Source organism: Rattus norvegicus, chromosome Y (assembly GCF_021556685.1).
Source record: "Rattus norvegicus strain SHRSP/BbbUtx chromosome Y, alternate assembly SHRSP_T2T, whole genome shotgun sequence".
NCBI lineage: Eukaryota > Metazoa > Chordata > Mammalia > Rodentia > Muridae > Rattus > Rattus norvegicus.
In genome coordinates this window covers 26838914-26853272 of record NC_141555.1, presented here as the reverse complement: position 1 = coordinate 26853272, position 14359 = coordinate 26838914, and positions in this window count along the sequence as shown.

Sequence of the window (14359 nt, the reverse complement as noted above, 5' to 3'; positions counted from 1 at the left end):
TGGACAGGAGGCAGATGTAGATATCTGCTGAGAGACACAGCCAGAATATAGCAAATACAGAGGTGAATGCCAGCAGCAAAGCACTGAACTGAGAACAGGAAACCCGTTGAAGGAATCAGAGAAATAACTGGAAAACTTGCAGGAGCTCAAGACCCCATATGAACAACAATGCCAAGCAACCAGAGCTTCCAGGGACTAACCCACTACCTAAAGACTATGCATGGACTGACCCTGAACTCTGACCTCATAGGTAGCATTGAATATCCTAGTAAGATCACTCGTGGAAAGGGAAGTTAGTCCTTGTTCCTGCTAAGACTGAACCCTAGTGAACGTGATTGTAGGGAGGAGTGTGGCAATGGGGTGAGGATGGGGAGGGGAATACCCATAAAGAAGGGGAGGTGGAGGGGTTGGGGTATGTTGGCTTGGAAACCGGGAAAGGGAATAATACTCAAAATGTAAATAAGAAATACTCAAGTTAATTAAAAAAAAAAGAAATGAAAGGATCCAGTGTTAGAAATATGCACAAAAAATTAAGCGAAAGACTATAAAAATTTGGAAGGGAGATGAGATGCGGGCAGGTCTAGGAGGAGCAGTAGGGATTGTGGGTTCACTTGATCAGAGCACATTGTATTACATGTACGAAATGTTCCACAAATGAAAAGCAAACCTTCCCATCCTTTTGCTATCCTTATGCTGTGTTACAATGCAAGGCTTTCAAGAGGAACACAGATCAGATATCAGCTCCTGCTTCTTCTTTTACGGGTGTCCTTGTGGTGAATAAATTTTACAAGCAGAAAAAAAATAAAGAAGTTCTTTTCTTGTTGAGGATAGTTTTCTCTGTCATGGGGTTTTTGTTTTTTCAAATGAGTTTTCAAATTGCTCTTTCTAACTGTATGAAGAAGTGAGTTGGAATTGTGATAGCAATTGCCTTGAATATGTTGATTGCTTTTGGCAAGTTGGCCATTTTTGCAATATTAACTCTACCAATCCATAAGCATGGAAAATCTTTCCATCTGAGATTTTCTTCAATTTTTTTCTTCACAGACTTGAAGTACTTGTCATAAAGATCTTTTACTTGCTTGGTTGAAGTGACACTGAGGTATTTTTTATTATTTGTGACTAATGTGAAAGTTGTCATATCCCTAATTTCTTCTCAACCTGTTTATCCTTGAAGTAGAGAAGGTGTAATGATTTGTTTGCGTTAATTTTATATCCAGGGACTTTACTGAAGGTGTTTTTGGCTGAAAGAGTTCTCTGGTTGAATTTTTGGGGTCACTAAAATATACTATCATATCATATACAAATCATGATATTTTCAATTCTTGAATTCCCTTTGATCTCCTTTGGTTGTCTAATTTCTGTGAATAAGATTTCTAATGCTATATTAAAAAAGTAAGTGGAGATTGGGCAACCGTTTCTATTCCCAGATATTTGTTGAATTGCTTCAAGGTTCTCTCCATTTATGTTGATGTTGGGTACTTTTTTTGTAATATTGTTTTTACTATGTTTATGTATGGACCTTGAATTTATGATATGTACCAAATCTTTTAACATGAAGAGGTATTGATTGTTTTCATTCTTTGTCACCATCTAACAAGATGATCATTTGTTCCCCCACCCTGTGAGTTTGTTTAAATAATTGATTTTTCTACATGCTGACCTCCAGTTGATCCATCACCATTTCTTGAAAATTCTGTCCTTTTTCCATTAAATGGTTTTAGCACATTTTTCAAAGATAAAGTGACCATAGGTTTTTGCATTCATTTCTGGATCTCCAGGCTTGGATATCTGGTAAAACTTTCAATTACCATGGATGGAGAAACCAAGATACTCCATGACAAAGCCAAACTTACAAAACATCTTTGAACAAATCTAACTCTACATAGGAGAGTAGATGGACACTTCCAACACAAGGAAGGAAACTACACCTAGGAAAAATTTGGGAATTAATCTTTCAACAAACCCAAAAGATGATAGCCACACAAACGTAATTCCATTCCTAACAATAAAAATAACAAGAAAGAACAATAAATTTTATTTAATATCTCTTATCATCAATGGACTTAGTTCTCCAATAAGAAAATATAAACTAAGGGATTGGATAAATAAAGTGGACCGAACATTTTGCTGCATACAGGAAACACACCTTACTTATATAGACAGTCACTATCTCAAGGTAAAAGGCTGGAGAGAAATTCCAAGCAAATGGTCCCAAGAAACAAAACAGAAATAGCCTTTCTTACATTGAATAAAATTGACGTTCAACCAAAGATATCAAAAATGATAAGGAAGGACAAAATAATTGTCAAAGAAAAAATAATACTAAGATGAACTATCAATTCTGAACAACTATGTTTCAAATGCTAGGGCACCTAAATTCACCAAAAGAAACATCACTAAGACTCAAAGCATATATTGGCGCCAACACAATAATAGTGGGAGACTTCAATACCCAAGTTCATCAATTGACCGTTTGTGGAAAATGAAACTAAATTGATACAGTGAAAATAACAGAAATAATCATCCAAATGGATTTAGCAGATATTTAAAGAACATTTCATCCTAAACTACAGAATATACCTTTTTTTTTTTGCACCTAAAAGTAACTTCTCCAAACTTACTATATACTCTGTCACTAAACAAGTCCCTATAGATACCAGAATACTGAAATAATCCCATGCACCCTATCAGATTATCATGGACTAGTGCTGGTCTTCAATACTTTCTTATTTTTATATTTGTTTTTATTACCAATATTTGCTTAATGTGGTATTGTTGAAACACCAGCTTTCTTGATAGTTTGGCACTATGAAATCTAGGTTGGATTTAGCCTAGTAGTAATCCTTCCATTTTGCCTCTATAGTAGCAAGAGAGAGACCTCCATTCCATTCTTGGGTATATTCTACATTTTGAGTGAACATTTTGGGCACACTGTGCATTTAATGGTTTTCATCTTTTCTTAAATATATATTATTATTATCTCATCTTACAAATTTGTAGTTTGATAATTACATTTTTTTTTGGTGTTATTATTAGGTTTATTGCTACTGCTCAAAGACATATTCTGAATTCCATTTCAGTTTTTCCTAACGTCATCCCAATGAAAAGGGTTTTTTATGCATTTGTTTGTTTGTTTGTTTTTTTTTTCCTTGAACATTTTTTTTTATATTTTTTTTTATTAACTTGAGTATTTCTTATATACATTTCGAGTGTTATTCCCTTTCCCGGTTTCCGGGCAAACATCCCCCTCCCCCCTCCCCTTCCTTATGGGTGTTCCCCTCCCAACCCTCCCCCCATTGCCGCCCTCCCCCCATAGACTAGTTCACTGTGGGTTCAGTCTTAGCAGGACCCAGGGCTTCCCCTTCCACTGGTGCTCTTACTAGGATATTCATTGCTACCTATGGGGTCAGAGTCCAGGGTCAGTCCATGTATAGTCTTTAGGTAGTGGCTTAGTCCCTGGAAGCTCTGGTTGCTTGGCATTGTTGTACTTTTGGGGTCTCGAGCCCCTTCAAGCTCTTCCAGTTCTTTCTCTGATTCCTTCAATAGGGGACCTATTCTCAGTTCAGTGGTTTGCTGCTGGCATTCGCCTCTATATTTGCTGTATTCTGGCTGTGTCTCTCAGGAGCGATCTACATCCGGCTCCTGTCGGTCTGCACTTCTTTGCTTCATCCATCTTGTCTAATTGGGTGGCTGTATATGTATGGGCCACATGTGGGGCAGGCTCTGAATGGGTGTTCCTTCAGTCTCTGTTTTAATCTTTGCCTCTCCCTTCCCTGCCAAGGGTATTCTTTTTCCCCATTTAAAGAAGGAGTGAAGCATTCACATTTTGATCATCCGTCTTGAGTTTCGTTTGTTCTAGGGATCTAGGGTAATTCAAGCATTTGGGCTAATAGCCACTTATCAATGAGTGCATACCATGTATGTCTTTCTGTGATTGGGTTAGCTCACTCAGGATGATATTTTCCAGTTCCAACCATTTGCCTACGAATTTCATAAACTCGTTGTTTTTGATAGCTGAGTAATATTCCATTGTGTAGATGTACCACATTTTCTGTATCCATTCCTCTGTTGAAGGGCATCTGGGTTCTTTCCAGCTTCTGGCTATTATAAATAAGGCTGCGATTAACATAGTGGAGCACGTGTCTCTTTTATATGTTGAGGCATCTTTTGGGTATATGCCCAAGAGAGGTATAGCTGGATCATCAGGCAGTTCAATGTCCAATTTTCTGAGGAACCTCCAGACTGATTTCCAGAATGGTTTTACCAGTCTGCAATCCCACCAACAATGGAGGAGTGTTCCTCTTTCTCCACATCCTCGCCAGCATCTGCTGTCACCTGAGTTTTTGATCTTAGCCAATCGCACTGGTGTGAGGTGAAATCTCAGGGTTGTTTTGATTTGCATTTCCCTTATGACTAAAGATGTTGAACATTTCTTTAGGTGTTTCTCAGCCATTCGGCATTCCTCAGCTGTGAATTCTTTGTTTAGCTCTGAACCCCATTTTTTAATAGGGTTATTTGTTTCCCTGCGGTCTAACTTCTTGAGTTCTTTGTATATTTTGGAAATAAGGCCTCTATCTGTTGTAGGATTGGTAAAGATCTTTTCCCAAACTGTTGGTTGCCGTTTTGTCCTAACCACAGTGTCCTTTGCCTTACAGAAGCTTTGCAGTTTTATGAGATCCCATTTGTCGATTCTTGATCTTAGAGCATAAGCCATTGGTGTTTTGTTCAGGAAATTTTTTCCAGTGCCCATGTGTTCCAGATGCTTCCCTAGTTTTTCTTCTATTAGTTTGAGTGTGTCTGGTTTGATGTGGAGGTCCTTGATCCACTTGGACTTAAGCTTTGTACAGGGTGATAAGGATGGATCGATCTGCATTCTTCTACATGTTGCCCTCCAGTTGAACCAGCACCATTTGCTGAAAATACTATCTTTTTTCCATTGGATGGTTTTGGCTCCTTTGTCAAAAATCAAGTGACCATAGGTGTGTGGGTTCATTTCTGGGTCTTCAATTCTATTCCATTGGTCTATCTGTCTGTCTCTGTACCAATACCATGCAGTTTTTATCACTATTGCTCTGTAATACTGCTTGAGTTCAGGGATAGTGATTCCCCCTGAAGTCCTTTTATTGTTGAGGATAGCTTTAGCTATCCTGGGTTTTTTGTTATTCCAGATGAATTTGCAAATTGTTCTGTCTAACTCTATGAAGAATTGGATTGGTATTTTGATGGGGATTGCATTGAATCTGTAGATTGCTTTTGGTAAAATGGCCATTTTTACCATATTAATCCTGCCAATCCATGAGCATGGGAGATCTTTCCATCTTCTGAGGTCTTCTTCAATTTCTTTCCTCAGTGTCTTGAAGTTCTTATTGTACAGATCTTTTACTTGCTTGGTTAAAGTCACACCCAGGTACTTTATATTATTTGGGTCTATTATGAAGGGTGTCGTTTCCCTAATTTCTTTCTCGGCTTGTTTCTCTTTTGTATAGAGGAAGGCAACTGATTTATTTGAGTTAATTTTATACCCAGCCACTTTGCTGAAGTTGTTTATCAGCTTTAGTAGTTCTCTGGTGGAACTTTTGGGATCACTTAAATATACTATCATGTCATCTGCAAATAGTGATATTTTGACCTCTTCTTTTCCGATCTGTATCCCTTTGATCTCCTTTTGTTGTCTGATTGCTCTGGCTAGAACTTCAAGAACTATATTGAATAAGTAGGGAGAGAGTGGGCAGCCTTGTCTAGTCCCTGATTTTAGTGGGATTGCTTCAAGTTTCTCTCCATTTAGTTTAATGTTAGCAACTGGTTTGCTGTATATGGCTTTTACTATGTTTAGGTATGGGCCTTGAATTCCTATTCTTTCCAGGACTTTTATCATGAAGGGGTGTTGAATTTTGTCAAATGCTTTCTCAGCATCTAATGAAATGATCATGTGGTTCAGTTCTTTCAGTTTGTTTATATGATGGATCACGTTGATGGTTTTCCGTATATTAAACCATCCCTGCATGCCTGGGATGAAGCCTACTTGATCATGGTGGATGATTGTTTTGATGTGCTCTTGAATTCGGTTTGCCAGAATTTTATTGAGTATTTTTGCGTCGATATTCATAAGGGAAATTGGTCTGAAGTTCTCTTTCTTTGTTGTGTCTTTGTGTGGTTTAGGTATAAGAGTAATTGTGGCTTCGTAGAAGGAATTCGGTAGGGCTCCATCTGTTTCAATTTTGTGGAATAGTTTGGATAATATTGGTATGAGGTCTTCTATGAAGGTTTGATAGAATTCTGCACTAAACCCGTCTGGACCTGGGCTCTTTTTGGTTGGGAGACCTTTAATGACTGCTTCTATTTCCTTAGGAGTTATGGGGTTGTTTAACTGGTTTATCTGTTCCTGATTTAACTTCGATACCTGGTATCTGTCTAGGAAATTGTCCATTTCCTGAAGATTTTCAAATTTTGTTGAATATAGGTTTTTATAGTAAGATCTGATGATTTTTTGAATTTCCTCCGAATCTGTAGTTATGTCTCCCTTTTCATTTCTGATTTTGTTAATTTGGACACACTCTCTGTGTCCTCTCGTTAGTCTGGCTAAGGGTTTATCTATCTTGTTGATTTTCTCAAAGAACCAACTTTTGGTTCTGTTGATTCTTTCTATGGTCCTTTTTGTTTCTACTTGGTTGATTTCAGCTCTGAGTTTGATTATTTCCTGCCTTCTACTCCTCCTGGGTGTATTTGCTTCTTTTTGTTCTAGAGCTTTTAGGTGTGCTGTCAAGCTGCTGACATATGCTCTTTCCTGTTTCTTTCTGCAGGCACTCAGCGCTATGAGTTTTCCTCTTAGCACAGCTTTCATTGTGTCCCATAAGTTTGAGTATGTTGTATCTTCATTTTCATTAAATTCTAAAAAGTTTTTAATTTCTTTCTTTATTTCTTCCTTGACCAGGTTATCATTGAGTAGAGCATTGTTCAATTTCCACGTATATGAGGGCATTCTTCCCTTATTGTTATTGAAGACCAGTTTTAGGCCGTGGTGGTCCGATAGCACGCATGGGATTATTTCTATCTTTCTGTACCTGTTGAGGCCCGTTTTTTGACCAATTATATGGTCAATTTTGGAGAAAGTACCATGAGGAGCTGAGAAGAAGGTATATCCTTTTGCTTTAGGATAGAATGTTCTATAAATATCCGTTAAGTCCATTTGGCTCATGACTTCTCTTAGTCTGTCTACATCACTGTTTAATTTCTGTTTCCATGATCTGTCCATTGATGAGAGTGGGGTGTTGAAATCTCCCACTATTATTGTGTGAGGTGCAATGTGTGTTTTGAGCTTTAGTAAGGTTTCTTTTACATATGTAGGTGCCCTTGTATTTGGGGCATAGATATTTAGGATTGAGAGTTCATCTTGGTTGATTTTTCCTTTGATGAATATGAAGTGTCCTTCCTTATCTTTTTTGATGACTTTTAGTTGGAAATTGATTTTATTTGATATTAGAATGGCTACTCCAACCTGCTTCTTCTGACCATTTGCTTGGAAAGTTGTTTTCCAGCCTTTCACTCTGAGGTAGTGTCTGTCTTTGTCTCTGAGGTGTGTTTCCTGTAGGCAGCAGAATGCAGGGTCCTCGTTGCATATCCAGTTTGTTAATCTATGTCTTTTTATTGGGGAGTTGAGGCCATTGATATTGAGAGATATTAAGGAATAGTGATTATTGCTTCCCGTTATATTCATATTTGATGTGAGGTTATGTTTGTGTGCTTTCATTCTCTTTGTTTTGTTGCCAAGACGATTAGTTTCTTGCTTCTTCTAGGGTATAGCTTGCCTCCTTATGTTGGGCTTTACCATTTATTATCCTTTGTAGTGCTGGATTTGTAGAAAGATATTGTGTAAATTTGGTTTTGTCATGGAATATCTTGGTTTCTCCATCAATGTTAATTGAGAGTTTTGCTGGATACAGTAATCTGGGCTGGCATTTGTGTTCTCTTAGGGTCTGTATAACATCAGTCCAGGATCTTCTGGCCTTCATAGTTTCTGGCGAGAAGTCTGGTGTGATTCTGATAGGTCTCCCTTTATATGTTACTTGACCTTTTTCCCTTACTGCTTTTAATATTCTTTCTTTATTTTGTGCGTTTGGTGTTTTGACAATTATGTGACGGGAGGTGTTTCTTTTCTGGTCCAATCTATTTGGAGTTCTGTAGGCTTCCTGTATGTCTATGGGTATCTCTTTTTTTAGGTTAGGGAAGTTTTCTTCTATGATTTTGTTGAAGACATTTACTGGTCCTTTGAGCTGGGAGTCTTCACTCTCTTCTATACCTATTATCCTTAGGTTTGATCTTCTCATTGAGTCCTGGATTTCCTGTATGTTTTGGACCAGTAGCTTTTTCCGCTTTACATTATCTTTGACAGTTGAGTCAATGATTTCTATGGAATCTTCTGCTCCTGAGATTCTCTCTTCCATCTCTTGTATTCTGTTGGTGAAGCTTGTATCTACAGCTCCTTGTCTCTTCTTTTGGTTTTCTATATCCAGGGTTGTTTCCATGTGTTCTTTCTTGATTGCTTCTATTTCCATTTTTAATTCCTTCAACTGTTTGATTGTGTTTTCCTGGAATTCTTTCAGGGATTTTTGCGATTCCTCTCTGTAGGCTTTTACTTGTTTATTAATGTTTTCCTGTGCTTCCCTAAGTGTGTTCAGGTCTTTCCTGAAGTCCTCCAGCATCATGATCAAATATGATTTTGAAACTAGATCTTGCTTTTCTGGTGTGTTTGGATATTCCATGTTTGTTTTGGTGGGAGAATTGGGCTCCGATGATGGCATGTAGTCTTGGTTTCTGTTGCTTGGGTTCCTGCGCTTGCCTCTCGCCATCAGATTATCTCTAGTGTTACTTTGTTCTGCTATTTCTGACAGTGGCTAGACTGTCCTATAAGCCTGTGTGTCAGGAGTGCTGTATACCTGTTTTCCTCTCTTTCAGTCAGTTATGGGGACAGAGTGTTCTGCTTTCGGGCGTGTAGTTTTTCCTCTCTACAGGTCTTCAGCTGTTCCTGTGGGCCTGTGTCTTGAGTTCACCAGGCAGCTTTCTTGCAGCAGAAAATTTGGTCTTACCTGTGGTCCCGAGGCTCAGGTTTGCTCGTGGGGTGCTGTCCAGGGGCTCTCTGCAGCGGCAGCAACCAGGAAGACCTGTGCCGCCCCTTCCGGGAGCTTCAGTGCACCAGGGTTCCAGATGGTCTTTGGCTTTTTCCTCTGGCGTCCGAGATGTGTGTGCAGGGAGCAGTCTCTTCTGGTTTCCCAGGCCTGTCTGCCTCTCTGAAGGTTTAGCTCTCCCTCCCACGGGATTTGGGTGCAGAGAACTGTTTATCCGGTCTGTTTCCTTCAGGGTCCGGCGGTGTCTCAGGCAGGGGTCCTGCCGCTCCTGGGCCCTCCCCCACGGGAGCCCAGAGGCCTTATACAGTTTCCTCTTGGGCCAGGGATGTGGGCAGGGGTGAGCAGTGTTGGTGGTCTCTTCCGCTCTGCAGCCTCAGGAGTGCCCAGCTGACCAGGCGGTTGGGTCTCTCTCTCACCGGGTCTGGGAGCAGAGAGCTGCTGTGGGCCGGGATCCGCGGGTGTGGGACTTCCGGTAAACACAGAACGTGCCCGGTTCTAGAGAAATTCTGCTTCCGTGTGTCCCAAGCTCACCAGGCAGCTTTCTTGCAGCAGAAAATTTGGTCTTACCTGTGGTCCCGAGGCTCAAGTTCGCTCGTGGGGTGCTGCCCAGGGGCTCTCTGCAGCGGCAGCAACCAGTGATAATTACATTTTAATATCATGGTTCCTGAATGGATCTTTTGATCTCATTTTGTTTATATTTTATCTCCATTTTAAATGGATTTTCCTTTGTGAATATTTTCTGTCTTTAAGTATGTTTTTGTCTTTATGTGATTTTATTATTGTTTATCAATGAAAAAATGCAATTTATTTACACCAGCAGCCTTACAGGAAGGGGAACACAAGAGTTAGTTAGATATTTGTATAGTATGGGTTACTTATTAAAAAATAAAAATCTCTGAAACAAAGGACAGTGATGAATTTCACACTATCCTCCCCCAATGTTCCCGCATACAATAATTCCCAGTAATGGCCTGAGGTCATGTGCTGTTGGGAATAGTTGATGGAAGAATAAACCCACAAACCACAGAATATTTAAAGAAAAACTTTCTTCCATACACACAGATACATAATAGGATTACAGGGAGGTCAATACAATTAATTGAAGAAGATGTAAAGAGGTATGTTGTGAGGACAAGGAAAGAATTTCAAACCACTGTCAACTATACAATGGTGAACATTTGTTCCCAAAAAGTGGTTTGTGTGCCAGAACAATAACAGCTGGACTGGACCCACCTTTCATCTACACAGAGTGTGGAGCTATGGTCCTATTGGAAACAATGAAGACAGAACCCAAAACAATAGCAAAAGGAGGAATTAATATAAGCAATCCGGTGATGCAAACTACCAAAGACATCTTTATGTTCCAACCAGAAATCGCAGGAAAACTAAAGTCATATTTGAGCGCCCTATCTAAAGACAAGATTGAGCGAGCCATGGCCTTTCTCCCTTTCATATTTTTCAAGTACTTTACAGAAACAAGAATCTCAGACTGCTTTGTCCATGATTTATGAAAGGGTTTTCTAGGCGTCATGTATTAAGAAATCATTTAAAAGTATTTTTAGCTCCTGACACGGTTTTATTAAAGTTCTCATACTACTTCGACTAAGATTCCAAAGTGTAACTAGGCCAACCCTGAGCTGTAAAACTATGACAAGGCAACAATAACAGATATTTTCATGGCCCAAGCACTATAGCACTGTACTATTGAGTAGAGTGATCCAAATTAATTCAAACAGCTCAAGAGAGAAGCAGAAAAAGGTTAGAAAAGTGATGAAGAATCAACACCTTCCTTGTGTATGCCAGCAATTATGGTTCTGCAGTAAGTCCTAAGAGGCAGTATCCAAGTAGCAAGGGGAGGAAAGGACTAAGGACAAGACAGGGAGAAAAACTAGCATGGCACATGTATGGAAGAGAAAAACTGAAAATGTCCTGTAATTTAAAAAAAAAAGATTTTTTCATTATTTTCTCATTCCAATCAAAAGACACATCCATGAATGATTCTCCTCTAAGGCTTCCATAAAAGAGGTAAAACGAAAACGAACATAAACATTGAAAGTTTGAAAATAAAACAAAGGAAAAAGAACTTGTGTACGTTTCAGAGCAGGAACACTGAAAAATGCACTACATCTGGTCAAGATGAAACCTAGAGTGGGAAGCTGGAATTAGAATTAAGAGCTGCAAGAGATAGGCAGGTGAGCAGTGACAGGAACATGGCGAGGCCTGAGAGATAAGGCTGGATCTTTACAGGGACACAGAATGAGGTAAGAAAACATTTCAAATAAAGCAGCACCTTTCCTTTCTGCTCACCTCAGTAATCCCATCCTCTAATATCCCCCATTGAAGGACTAAAATAGAAGAGTTGTGGTATGTATGTCACTCACTTCCCATTTACTTTTAACCCTGCCTCCAAAGTCAGGAAATCCAAACTTTCTAACTTCCAGGAACAAAAATACAGCCCCAGGTATAAGGAGGTCCTGAGGGCCAAATGACAAACTGCAATAAGTGAGAGTAGAGAATATGGAGATGTCTCATTCAACATAGCAGAAGTGTGACGGCCCAAGCTAAGAAAGGAAAAGGCAACCATATCAGGTAAACAAGGTCTGCTTCTCATAACATTAAACTCATTTATATTATTCTTTCCTTATAAAAGAAATACTTTATTTGGGCTTATAAACCAGAATATCAGAGTCAGTGATTGATGATATCAGAGCAAAGATATACAGGCAGAGGTTGCTGACCATAAGCAGAAGGTGGAGAAAACTAGATTGAAATAGCTTCAATCCTTTGAAACTTCAAAGCCTACCCCGAACAACATACCTCCTGCAACAAGGACATACCACCTAGTGAGGTTACAATTTTTGGGCATTTACATTATTCTTAACTACACTTAGTCAAATCAATTCCCAGCTCAATCTTCATTTTGAATGAAGCTGATTTTCCTGCAAAGTGGCTCTACCATCTTCTCTTCCTAATATTGGCTTTCATCATGGGGATAATAGATGATTCTGGATGCATAGGGGATGTTTTTATTCCTATATATCACTCCATATACGTACTATATGTGTACTGACATTTCAATGAGTTTCATTTGGAGAAGGTATAAATGGTTTAGCTTATATATATGCTTTCAACCTCTATTAACATCTTTTAGAAAATATCAAATATCCATTCTTGGTTAATAATTTCTTCTCTCATATGATAAAAAAATAAAATTTTACTCTAATCAAAATAATTCTCTATTATTTTAATATTGAAAGATACAGAAGAATATTAAGATAATGTGGAATATTAAATCAGCTTAACTGCATGTTCATTAATTAAGAACAACTAGAATCATTGATATGTTTTTGGAACATAATATAGTAACAAATACAAAAGCATTGAATAAATAGTGGCAGAAGACGAGTGTCATCATCTAAAATGTACCTTACCTTCAGATCCAGTGTTTTCTTTCATGTAGCAAGAATTCAACTTACCTACTCTTCCTCAGTATTTTTCAAACTCTCATTGACTCTAATTTCAAAGCTGTATCCTATAACTAGCATGATTGTTAAATTTCAAACCAAGAACAGTGCATGTGTCAATCATTTTCCGCCTTTCCTTATTTGTGTTTTATTCTGTTCCCAAAGGCCATGTTGTGTTGAAGTTATGAAGAATTTCTTGCTCCTTTGATGAAAATTTTCTGATAGCATAGATTATTCATATTTGTAAAATACTGTTGATATGTTTAATAGTACTGGATATTATAGTTAAAATCATCTGGATTATGAATTTTTGCATGTATATCATAACACACTAAAATACTAAAGATTAAAAGTAGAAGAGCTAGAATTTATCACATGTTTTTACTCTTCTATGGTTTGTAAATTTACAAAACCTGAAAAATGACTTCTTTCTGTGAAATTCACATTCATGAGCTATTAAATTCTAATCAAAGAGTGTGTCAGCACCAATAAACTTGGATTAAATTATAATTGCAATACAAAATGTTTGTAGTAAGTATATGGGCAAATAATTTGTCTGAATATACTAAATAAGCGTGTAATATAATCATAGGTTTGCTCTTCATTAAATAAGTACTCCCATTTATAACTTAAAAAATACAGATATTAAAGTAAGTTTTGTTATATAACAGCTACTAATGGTCTTAGTAATGGATTAAATCACCAAACAATGAACAGTAAGTAGGAAGGTCTAGTGAGTTAGAGGTTCTTTCAAGAATCTTCACGGGGCTAAAATAAATTCCTTTATAATTCTCCTAAATCCACTTATCATGAAATATTCCACATCAGAGTAAATAACACCAACATCTTTTCTTTTGCTCAAAAAAAGACATTGGCTTTCTTTTCTTCCTGCCCACACCACACTCATTCTTCTACCAAACACAACAATTTCCAACATAGCTCTCTGATATGACTCTTTTTCATTATCACTGACAGTACTTCCAAATAGACTTCAAAAACATCCTTAAAATTTTTCTCTGTATCATCTCATAATACATAAGTAACCAGAGTCCCTTCTATATACATTGTGAGTTAAACAAACTTATTTAAAACTGTTCAATGATTTCTAAGACATTTACAGTAAATAAAAATTATATGTCTAATACTGTTCCTATATTCCCATATGAGACATTGCCTAAGCTTCAGCTTTATTTGGACCGCTCTTCTATCTCTTAATCAATACAAACTACTCTCATATTTACTTTTTGGAAATGTCAAGCTCTTTGTCCTTTTATCATCCTTCTATTTACTGTGATTTTGCCCAAAATATAGATCAACTATATTTCATCTAATCTAACTTAAATGTCACTTCCTTATGACAATCTCCATGGCCATATTTTTAAAATAGATTCTTCAACTACTTGCATACTATCAACTGTAACAGACTGATTTATGGATTCATTTCTTTCTTTTTTCTTGAACTATAATGCAATTTTTATAAAAGAAAGTTCATAATACATTTTATTCATTCCTAATCTATACCACTATTATGGACCTGATACATTAATGGAGACTTATTATTTATTACATGATTCAGTAAGTTTCAAAAATAAACTTTATACTATTCTTCATTTTAATAAATATGCATCCCATTCATTGGTGAGTCCAACATGTAGTAATTATGTGAATTCTTCAATATACTACAATTCAATGACCTAGTTGACATTGCCTATATATTTTAATTTGTCACAGATAGTCTATGTCATATTCAACACAATACTGTGTTCACTGAGC